Here is a 12,074-nt window from a genome sequence, read left to right on the forward strand (position 1 = left end):
CAAATATGTCTCTTGGTCCTGCATCTATCAATCACTGAGCCTGTGAAACTGTCTATGTGTTCATATAGGTATAATCTTCCCCTGGATCAGCTCTGTTCTCAGATGGTGAACATGTGTTAGGTCTGCAAAATTGCTTCAGCTATCGCTACTGGGAATCAGGGGCACAATATGCGGGGAGGGTCCAGGAGACACAGGTCTCCTCCTGGCCCCTGACTGGAGCTGGAAATACTGCTTGGCCACACCTCTGCCAGGCTTCCAGAACTGCCTGGCCCTGATGGTGCTCTTCAGCTTGACCACCTCTCTGGGTAGCGTGGGGCTATATGGGGGAAAGAGTGGGGGACAGCAGGAGGAGAGTGTGTATAGGCCTGGGTGCAGAGTCAACCGGGGAGTGTGTGGGAGGGAGAGCTTGAGGCTGGGTGCAAGGGAGTGCCCTGGGCCCATTCCTTAGGAAAATTCTGTTTGTGCCCCCCACTGGGCATGTGAACTGCTACATCCTACTTCTGGATGTTTCTGGGCCCCTCTAGCTGAGCTGCCCTGCCCTGCCCTGCATTCTGAACAGGTGCAGAGAGACAAGGGATCCAACTAAATGTCATGTCTCCTTCCCATGGCTGCTCTCCCTTTCTTTAAGCCAACAAAAAACCCAGTGCTGCAGTATAAAGCATGTGGGTTACATCTACACTAGGAAAAAGGTCCATTTTGGCTGTTATGTGTTAGCTAAACTAACCTCGACTTAATCTCAACTACTTCTCCTGGAGTAACTTGGGTTCACTTTTAATTATCACATGACCTCAGGTATGGCTATCAGGGAGCCATAGCACAGACTAACAAAGGAAGAGGTTAATGGCAGACAGGAAATAGCTCTCTTTGAGCCTTGCCTGTTACTTCATTTAAGCCCCACAAAACTGGGGTATACCAGGTCTGCTCCACTATTAGAAACTTGGTGTGTTCTTAACTGAGTTAGCACCCCCTGTGGTCTTTAACTCAACCTGCTAAATCATGTAAAAACTACAAATTGTCACTAGGATTTCACCTGGAGTTAAGATCATGCCTTTTTTCCTAGTGAAGACAAGGCCTTAGAAATAGGTGCCATGAGGCTTCTGCTTATATGTGCCAAGCAGCTTAAATTCCTTTTCTCCTTGTGTGGTGCACATACTTTAGGACTAAAACAAAGGAGACTTCATTAATTGGAGTGCAGTGGCTTCATAGTCCACTTTTCACCCTCTTATGAGGCTTAGGGAATTATAGGCAGGCATTAGAACTACAGCTGATCCAGAAAGTGTTATGGCTCTGGGACAGAGTGCTAACAGCAGCACCCCGAGCACTGAAATTGCTGTGGTGTGATGAGGGTTGGAGGCTCAGCTGTGAGCAATTAAACACTTTGTGTTGGGGGATTATGACCACCTGGGTGACTATGGGCTAATGAAGTAATTGAGAGGATATAAGTAAAAGGATCAGGAAGCAGGATGGCAGCTCAGAAAGGAAGTTGTACAGTACTGCTGAGTGGAAAGCACCTACTGTAGAACATCTCTGTTATGTTTGGTATGTATAAGAAGGGAGGAATAAAAGGTATGTGTGGTGGAACACAAATAGCCTAGGCATGTTTATGACCACAAGGTGACAAACCAGCTAGGTAGCAGAACACACCAAGTAGATGATAGAGCTCTTGTGATAGACTCATTTTTCTAATCTTTGCTATTTCTTGTTCCCTCCTATGTCTTTCATTAATTAGTAAGCTCCAGTGATCCTCACTTGATTCCACTAGAACCTTTGACTATACAGCTCCTCCATATGCAATAGTCTGTATGTTCCTGGCATTGTATTTGAACCCTGGCTGACTTTGTTCTTTGATGCAGCATGCTATTTATTACTAACTACTCATATAGTAGCACAAAAAGAGCAATGAATCTTTGCTGACCAAAGTGAGTCCCTGACTAGGAGAGCTTTCAGTCCAAGTTAAGATGAGAACTACAGGAGACAGGAACACATTTATACCCTGCATGGAAATGGACAGAACAATCATCTTGGTGTTGTGTCTAGTGAAACTGCTTCAGTTTACAGAGTAGCAGCCGTGTTAGTCTGTGTCTACAAGAGAATGAACAGGGCAAGCAGGTTAGATCAGTAGCTGACTAACGATGGGCTAAAGCTAGGTGAACTATAAATGAGATCAAAGAAAATTTATGCTGACTATGGGGGAAATTTTGCCTGGGCCTGAAGTCTATCAAACCAGGAGAGTCTTCCAAGGGATGCAGTGGAATGGGCTCTAGCTTCACTTGAGTTATGTAGGTGAACAATGTAGCCCAGAATAAGGGATAGTCCTGAATTTGTACTGGGGTGCACTAAGTAATCTGGGTTGTTTTTAATTCTAGTTGAATGGCTATTCTCTGTGCAACTTCTCCATATAAACACACTTCATTCCTGTTTAGTAGGTAGAACTTGGGCCTGTTCTACCCTCCCCTGGTTCTATATATAGCTTCCTCTGAATGAAACTAGTAATAGAGTTGGGGAGATGTTCACAGTGTCCCTTGCTGTTCTAGAAAAGGTTTCTGTGAGGGATATGGCACTTTTAGTTTTCTATTTTGCATTTGTGATAATGTATGTTTTTTGTTTTTATTTCTTTAGTTTTATGTATGTTGGTTTTTCAGTGGGTTATTACAAGCAACAAAAGGCTCGGCTATCTGGAGGGCTTGTGTATATTTGTTCCCAAGTTCTTTGTCGCTCTTTCCTACAGCTCAATGTAGATCATGATGCTGTGGTCCAAAACACAAAACTAAGGGAACGAATTAATAAACTTCTTCCATTTGGAAATTAAGCCTGGTCTACGCTTAAAAAGTAGATCAACCTAGCTGCATCATTTGGCTGTGAAAAAAATCCACGCCCTGCATGGCATAGTTAGGCTGATTTAAACCTTGGTGTATATGCAGCTTGGTCAATGGAAGAATTCTTCCCTCAGAGGTGGATTAACTAAGCAGATAGAAAAACCCCTTTGTCAATATAGGATGTCTACTACCATGGCACAGCTACAGCGCTGTAGCTGTGCCACTGTAGTGCAGACATACCCATAGCCCTGGCCTACACTATGAAGTTAGGTCGAATTTAGCCACGTTAGGTCGATTTCTATAAGCAATGCATCTACACAACCAACCCTGTTCCGTCAGCCTAAAGGGCTCTTAAAATCAACTGCTGTACTCCTCCCTGGTGAGGGGAGTAGGGCTAAAATCAACCTTGCTGGGTTGAATTTGGGGTAGTGCAGATGCAATTTGACAGTACTGGCTGCCGGGAGCTATCCCAGAGTGCTCCAATGTGACTGCTCTGGACAGCACTTTCAACTCTGATGCACTAGCCAGGTACACAGGAAAAGCCCTGGGAAATTTTGAATTTCATTTCCTGTTTGGTCAGCGTGGTGAGCTCAGCAGCACAGGTGACCATGCAGTCCCAGAATCACAAACGAGCTCCAGCATAGACCGAACAGAAGACACCGGATCTGATTGCTGTGTGGAGAAGAATCGTGCAGGCTGAACTCCAATCAAAAAGAAGAAATGCTGATATATATGCCAAAATCACACAGAGCATGGTGGAGAGAGGCTACAACAGGGACACACAGCAGTGCTGCGTGAAAGTCAAGGAGCTAAGGCAAGCCTACCAAAAGACAAAGGAGGCAAACAGTCACTCTGGGTCAGAGCCCCCTACATGTCGCTTCTATGATCAGCTGCATGGCATTCTACGGGGGGACTGTACCACTAACCCACCACTGTCTGTGGACACCTGAAAGGGGGAATCTCATGCAATAGGAAGGAGGATTTTGTGGATGAGGAGGAGAATGTGCAGCCGGCAAGCGGAGAATCCGTTCTCCCGGGCAGCCAGGACCTTTTCATCACTCTGGAGCCAATACTCTCCCAAGGCGGGTTCCCGGAACCTGAAGGCGGAGAAGGCCCCTCTGGTGAGTGCATATTTGTAACCACACTACAGGGTTCAAAAACAATTGTGTTTAATGTTTGATTTGCCCTGAAGACTTGGGATGCATTCGCACCCAGTACTGCTACTGGAAAAGTCTGTTAACGTGTCTAGGGATGGAGCGGGAATCCTCAAGGGACATCTCCATGAAGGTCTCCTGGAGGTACTCTGAAAGACTTTGCAGAAGGTTTCTGGGGAGGGCTGCCTTATTTTGTCCTCCATGGTAGGACACTTTACCACGCCAAGCCAGTAGCAAGTAGTCTGGAATCATTGCAGCATAAAGCATGGCAGTGAATGGTCTTGAGTTTTGGTCACATTCAAGCAACATTCTGTCTATAGCTTTCTTTGTTAGCCTCAGGAGAGTGATATCATTCATGGTCACCTGGTTGAAATAGGGGAATTTTTGTAAGGGAACAGTAAAAGGACCCCGTTCATGCTGGGCTGTTTGTGCTTGCACTAAAAGGGATCATCCCTGAGAATAGTCATGGGGGGAGGGGGGTGGAAACGGGTGAAGGGATCATCCCAGAGAATAGCCACATGGTGGGGTAAGGGGAGGGGTGTGCTGCACATCCACCCAAAAACTGCAGCCCCTCCGAACCCAATCGGCATTGCTTGCTATGGGAAAGGAGGGTGCTGCAGTTTGAAACCTTTCCCACATGTTATGAAGGTGGAAGAAGCCAACCCCACATATCCTTTGGCTTACCATGGCTGCCTGGAAACCAAATTCTGTTGCCCAGCCGTGTGAGACGTGTCACCATACCAGCAGGTGCTTAATATAAAAGGTGAAATGTGCCCTTGTACCTAAAGCACTTGTGTCGTCTGCTGTGAATTGCTTGAATCACTGTGAAAGTCTCCCTTTTTGTTCTCAGAAATGTATCTTCTTAAATTCTACTCTCCCTTTTTATTCCCCTGCAGATCCCCCTGTCATCTCCGTCCCAGAAGTTATCGCAGTTTAGAAGGTGAAAAAAACTCCCTCGTGATGACATGTTTTCTGAGCTCATGCAGTCCTCCTACACTGATAGGGCACAGCTGAATGCATGGAGGACAGTGCCAGGTGCCAGGAAAGCATACAGTGAGCACAATGAGAGGAGGCAGGGAGGCAATGCTGAGGCTAATGGGGGAGAAAACAGACGTGATCAGGCGTCTGGTGGAGCTGCCTTTCTGATGCGCAGGGCACCTAGCTGTGCTCTTTTAAGCAGCCAGACACCAGGGCGATTAGAATTGGCTGCCAGATGACTTGCCTCAACCTCCCATCCCGCCATAAACATCTTCCCTCTTACTCTCACAGATATTATGGAGCACACAGCAAGCAGCAATAACAATGGGAATATTGGTTGTGCTGAGGTCTAACAGTTAGCAAACAGCGCCAGCAAGCTTTTAAACATCCAAAGGCACATTTTACCACCCTTCTGCACTTGCTCAGCCTATAGTTGAACTGCTCCTTACTACTGTCCATGCTGCCTGTGTAGGCTGGGTCTCCAAGGATAACTCTAGGCATTTCAACATCCCCAACAGTAATTTTCTGGTCTGGGAAGTAAGTCCCTTCTGGCAGCTGTTCAAACAGTCCGGAGTTCCTAAAGATGTGAGCATCGTGCACCTTTCCCAGCTGTCCTACATTGATGTTGGTGAAACATCCCTTGTGATCCATCAGTGCTTGCAGCACCATTGAGAAGTACCCCTTGCAGTTTACGTACTGGTTGGCAAGGTGGTCCAGTGCCAAGATAGGGATATGCGTTCAGTCTGTTGCCCCACCACAGTTAGGAAACCCCATTGCAGCAAAGCCATCCACTATGACCTGCACATTTCCCAGAGTCACTACGCTTGCTAACAGAAGGTTAGTGATTTGCCTTGGCTACTTGGATCACAGCAGCCCCCACAGTAGATTTGTCCACTCCAAATTGATTCCCAACTGACCGGTAGCTGTCAGGTGTTGCAAGCTTCCAGAGGGCTATTGCCACTCACTTCTCTACTGTCAGGACAGCTCTCATCTTGGTATTCCTGCACTTCAGGGTGGGGAAAAGCAATTCACAAAGTTCCAGGAAAGTGGCCTTATGCATGCGAAAGTTTTGCCACTGGGAATCACCCGCAACACTATGCAGCCCCACCAATCTGTACTTGTTTGACTGTCCCAGAATCAGTGTTCCACTGTATCAACCTGCCCCACTGCTGCCATGATGTCCCAATTGCCCCATCCCATGCTTTCAGGAACATCTCTGTCCATGTCCTCCTCACAGTTGTCTTTGGGCTGGTGGCTCTTAGCCAGGTGGCTCTTAGCCAGGTTCTGCATATACTGCAGGATAATGTGCGAGGTGTTTACCATGCTCATAACAGCAGCAGTGAGCTGAGTGGGCTCCATGCTCGCCGTGCTATGGAGTCTGCATGGGGAACCCAGGGGGGAAAAAGTGTGAAATGATTGTCTGGCATTGCTTTGAAGGAGGGAGGGGAGACTGACAACATACCCAAAACCACCCTCGACAACGTTTTTGCCTCGTCAGGCATTGGGAGCTTAACCCAGAATTCTAATGGGCAGCAGGGACTGTGGGATATCTACCCACAGTGCACGCTCTGTGAGTTGATGCTAGCCATGGTATTGAGGACACACTCTGCCGATTTAACGTGCTTAGTGGGGACATACACAATTGACCATATAAAATTGCTTTCTAAAGATCAACTTCTATAAAATCAACCTAATTTCGTAGTGTAGACATACCCTTAGAAAGAGCCTGTCTACTATGCCCTAAAGAAAGGGAAATGAAACTCTGCAACGGCATAGTTATTAAATTTACTTTTTTTTTTTAAACGTGTGCCTTTTTTATGTATGTATTGTGCTTGGAGTCAACACCCCAGGAAAGACTGTGAAAAGCAGCAATATTCTAATGTGAAGCATCCAACATTATTTCAAGAAGTGAGTCTTCCCAGCCTGGCTCCAGGTGAGCATGACTTTGTTTGGTTTTACTACTAAATAACAGAGGCCTAAGAATCAATTTAATTCATTGTGTTCTATGTAAATGAGGCTAGACTAAATGACTAGCCCAAGTTATCTGCACAGATTCAAGATGGGGGAGAACGACAATATCAGATTGATAACCACTACCTCTCAAGCAACTCTTTGGCTTTCATTTTTTAGAACACAGACAGATTCATTAGTATTACATCACTTAATCAGTCTTTATCCTGCCTTTTCAAGTCATCATTCACCCAGAGCGATGGCTGTTGCGCGCAAAAAAAAAAAAAAATCTGTCTTTTTCCTGAGGGATTAGGCTAGTGTTGTAAAGACAGAAAAGGCATAGCTACTAATTGTAGGCAAACCTATGGGGATCACCATGCAATTATAAGAGGTGGCATGGGATTCGGTACGTCTGTGCCCTAGTCTCTTTATACCTGTGACTTTTCATGCTGTGTTTTTTGTTTTGGGGCTACCAAACTGCTCATTTGGAAAAGCCTTGCAATAGAAAGGGAGAGAGTAATCTTAGTGCATCTGCAACCTGTGGTGAGGAATAGGAAGATTTCTCAGATACCTAGTTTAAAATCACTACTGCCAACTAATGCATCCATATTCATGCTGAGGATTTGTTGGTGGAAGTACATTCAGATTATTTTTGAAGCCCCCATCTTCAGAGTTGATCTGGGCCAGTGTACAAAAATTATGTAAAACACAATTTCAACCAAGACTACTCCCGGGGCAGAAACAACCAGCAGCTGCACTGGATTAGTTTTTTACTCCATCTGAAAGGAAAACCCGATAACCATTAGTGTCTCACTTTGGTCATAAATGAACCAACCTGACAAGAAAAGGCTTGCTCTGTCTTACGCTATGTGCTGACATCAGTAGATATTGCTGAAAAAGGAGATTCAGAGACACCATCTATGAACCCAAGAGCTTAATTCATATCAGACCTGATTCTGATCTCCATTATACGAGTTTTATTCCTATGGAACTACACTAAAATAAACATCCCCATAATCTTGGAGTCTCATTCAGATTTGGATTTGAACTTTGTTGTTAGATCCTCTTTCAAGTATGTTCATCGCTAGGGCCATTTGCCAACCAAAAATTAATAACAAATAGAAATTCCAGCTTTCTCCAGAAAGAGAGAACTGTCTCTTTCATGGTAAACTATATACATTACCCCTTTGGAAAGTTGTTTCAGAATAAACTGAGACTTACTAAATCTGCTGTTATGTGGCAGTGTCTGACAGACACCAAAACCTATTTTCATCATACTAAAAAATAAAGGTATTACAACTCCTTGCACCTTGATCTGGAGATCAAATACAGACTTTCCAGGCTAGATTTTGGTGGAAACCAAAGGAAGGTTGCCTGTAAACAGGCTTCTTTCCAAGGCATTTGATTTTGTGGGAAACATATTTGAAGCCCTAAAAGCCTGGAATTCAAAGCGCCAAGTGCAAATGAACTTCAGAGTTTTGATGTTGAATTCAAGTCTCTGTGACTGAGTTCCAAATCTAGTCTGAAAAGATTGACACCGAAGTGTTCACAGGCTATTTTTTTGTACTTTGCTAACATTTCCCTTGTTAGGCAATGTAAATGTCATAGCATTTACCATTAAATCCACTGTCTGAAGACACAATCTTGTTTATGATGATGACAGACCAACCCTGGTAAGAAAATTTACCAGCCAGGAGCTGATAAGTGATTTCAAGATGAAAAATTATGTTAATTTAGCTAGACTTTGAATGTACCCAGCTAACACCATGGTTTAATGGACTGAAGACCTGACTGGGAGCTTTAGTTCTCTTCCTATTTCTGTCACTTGTTCTTGGTGTAGCTATATACAAGTCACTACACTGATGTCTGTTTCTCTACCTGTAAAATGGAGGCAGAGGGGAAATAATATTTGTCTACTTTTTTTATAGAGCTGCTGTGCAGATTAAGTAACTTGCTTCATGCAAAGCTTTGAAGATACAAAGTGTGTGTTTCTAAATATGATTTACCCTGAATTCTCTATGGTTTCTTCACATCCTTATTTGAATGATTGCTGCAGTCTGATGCAACAGAGGAGATACCTACTGAGCTGTGATGTGGAGGTTGAGCCCCCTTTATTTTACCCAGCCCTTGCTCACTAAATGTCCTAGATATCCTGGCACATGAAACCAGACACTCAAACGTTCTGGGGGTTCAGGCAGTGCTCTTGCTTTGGTCTCCCTGGCCTTAGGTTTTCTCAAGTAAGTGTTCCCTCCCTTAGTAATTCAATCTGCCACTCATGAATGAAGTGGTCAAACTCTTATTTAATATGACAGTAGCATCCAAAGAATCCAGTCAGGACCAGGACTCCAAGGTGCTAGGGGTTATACAAATGCATAAGAAAATATGGGCTCTGCCCTGAAGAATTCACATGGTAATAAAATCTATAGCACCACATTTTGCATATGCACATACACTGTAGTGTGTGTATGTACACAATTGGATATGTGGCATACTAATTCTTGGTGGCCAATAACACCCCCTTCCCCAACTTTAGTTGCATGTATGAGTGAAAGAAGCCAGCACTTTCTGTAGTCAAGATTAAGGAAACCGGTGTTAAGTGCTTCTGTGTATGTATTTCCACTTCTAGGTTCTTTTGATTAGTTTTAAATTTCACATCTGAACCAGGCTCAACTGATTTCATGGAGAAGGGGAGCAATCAAAATCTTACATTAAAAGAAGAGAGATTCTTTTGAACTGAAGGAGAGTTGAGAGAGGGAGTGGGGTGAATTCTAAGCATATTGGTCTTTTTATCCATGAGTGTCAAGAATACACTAACTAGAGCGGGTTTTGTAATAAAAAGAAAATATTCAAAGTCACACTTTTGAGCAAGCTTTGTTCTAAAGTAATCCCATTTTGACAAACTTCTATTCCCTCCCAATGTACATAAATATTTAAGTTTCTCACATGAAATGTTTATGGGGGGTGAGAAGGAGACTATCTCAGTTTTATTCTTCTGTCAATGAGAAGAGAAAAAGGAGAGTTTAAAATCTATTCAGTTAAACCAGTTACAACAGAGGCACAATGTCTCAAATATCACATGCATTTTTCTTTAAAAATGCCATTCGAATTTGTTGTTCACAATGGCTCAACGCAATATTACTACGCTGAGCTAGGTTTCACCCAGCTTTAATAATGCCATTTGTCCCAAAGTATTGATCAAATACCTTCCATAGTCAATCAATGACTGATTGCTGGGGCAGATAATCCTTGACATACTTCTTCCCCACAGACCTGTGCATGGTTTATATTCTTGTCCTTATAATATAATTGGATACTTGGTTACTTTCTGAACATCTTTATAAGCTATACACAGCTCCAGAGCAGAGTGTAGGCCTGACTGAGACCAGGAAGAGGATGAGGGACTGATAAAATCCAATTTTTTCATGTTTCCCTTGAGCCTTATCTGTAATGCACAGTGGGTTTAAAAGGCACTTGCCTGAGGGTTGGCCCATCCTGGTACAGTGCAGTTGAGCTTTAGTTCAGTAAAAGGTGCATAACTGAGCTGCTGTCTCTCTACCTTATCATATCAGCACCTAGAAACATGTCAGTTTTACCCCTCCCAATCCATTGTTCATCCTAAAGATTTTAAATTCTCTTTCCTCCTCCTCCTTTTTTTTTTTTTTAATGGTCACAGTAGATGACCATCAGCATATTATATTGTGCATGAAATCCTGGCCCCAGTGATATTACTGAAACCAGCATTTCACCCTTGGTCTCTAAATGGAATCTTTCTGTTTTACTTCTGAGGAATCATTACATTCAATTAAAAAAATCTTGAAGTAAACTCTATCACAGTCAGAAAAAGTCTGCTACAATGTAGCCTAAAACAAGCTTGTCTAAGCACCAAACTTAGCACCCAAGTATTTGAAAGTAAGGCTGGTCAGGAATTTCTTTAAAGGACTGAAACATTTTGTGAAAATGCATTGGTGTCGATTGGAAAGTTTTCAGGTCCAGGATGGAATATCAGAGACACTCCCTCTCTGGTTTGGTGGTTAGGGCAGGGATTCCCAAAGGTGGGCTGCAACACAGTGCTGGGTGGTCTGCCATCATGGATGGAGTTTCAGGGGACAAGCAGCGATGACAGGAGCTTTGTGCATCCAGATCAGTTTCCCCTTGTGGGCTGGGAGCGGGGGGGGGATGAAGGGCTCTGCTGCACCCTCTAGGCTCAGGTATGTGTAGTCCTCTGTGTCAGCGAACCAATGGGTACCAGTGGCCACAGTGATTGTATAGGATGGCATGTCCCAGTCAGGGGCGGCTCTAGGAATTTTGCCGCCCCAAGCATGGCGGCACGCCGCGGGGGGGCGCTCTGGCGGTCGCCGGTCCCGTGGCTCCGGTGGACCTCCTGCAGACGTGCCTGCGGAGGGTCCGCTGCTCCTGCAGCTCCGGTGGAGCATCCGCAGGCATACCTGCGGGAGGTCCACCGGAGCTGCCTGCTGCCCTCCCAGCGACAGGCAGAGCACCCCTCGCAGTATGCTGCCCCAAGCACGCGCTTGGCGCGCTGGGGTCTGGAGCCGGTCCTGGTCCCAGTTCATTGTTATGTTGCTTATTGTTCAGTTTTATACAAAATTGAGTTTTCCCTGTTTTGAAGACTGCATTTTGCTCTCAACATTTTTTTTTAAAGTGTAGTTTTAGTAAACTCCTTGGTTTCAAAGACCTTGAAGCATTTCTTTGAACATGTATGTTGCTAGGGATTTCTATCATTACATTTGTTTACATTAAAATAAAAAGGAAATGTACATTGTTTGTTTAGTGTTAGTTTATAGGTATGTGATTACAATTATTAATTTCCCTCAAGACATGCTAATAGTGGTCCGCAGTGCCTATTGCAGCTGCACAAATGGGCCTCGGGGGAAAAAAGTTTGGGAACCCCTAGGTTAGAGCACTCAGTTGGGCTGTGGGAGACCCAGGTTCAAATTTGTGCTTCAAATTCTGTAGATAAGACTTGAACCTGGGTCTCTTGCATTCCAGTTGAGTAGTTTAACCCCTAGGCAATTGGCTATTTTGTGGGGAAGGGAAGTCTTGTAGTTTTTGTTGTACTTCCTTTCTCCCCCCCCCCCCCTTTAATATTTTTTGGAACAGTTTCATTTTTCACGAAACAGCATTCTTATTTTTCATCAATCTCTCTTTGGAACTAACA

At 44.3% G+C, this 12,074-nt stretch overlaps 1 long non-coding RNA gene across 2 annotated transcripts; it reads left to right on the forward strand.

The window, feature by feature from the left end:
- The first annotated feature begins 1,475 nt into the window (after positions 1 to 1,475).
- LOC120399649 lies at positions 1,476 to 9,716 on the forward strand. 2 transcript variants are annotated; one of them, XR_005595271.1, is made up of 4 exons: positions 1,476 to 1,539; positions 4,867 to 4,910; positions 6,787 to 6,881; positions 8,827 to 9,716. It is a non-coding gene; the product is annotated as an uncharacterized LOC120399649 (long non-coding RNA). The 2 variants fall into 2 exon arrangements; XR_005595272.1 differs by having other exon boundaries at positions 9,525 to 9,716.
- Positions 9,717 to 12,074: the final 2,358 nt, after the last annotated feature.

The sequence above is a fragment of the Mauremys reevesii genome, linkage group 2 (assembly GCF_016161935.1).
Source record: "Mauremys reevesii isolate NIE-2019 linkage group 2, ASM1616193v1, whole genome shotgun sequence".
In the NCBI taxonomy this organism is placed as follows: Eukaryota; Metazoa; Chordata; order Testudines; family Geoemydidae; genus Mauremys; species Mauremys reevesii.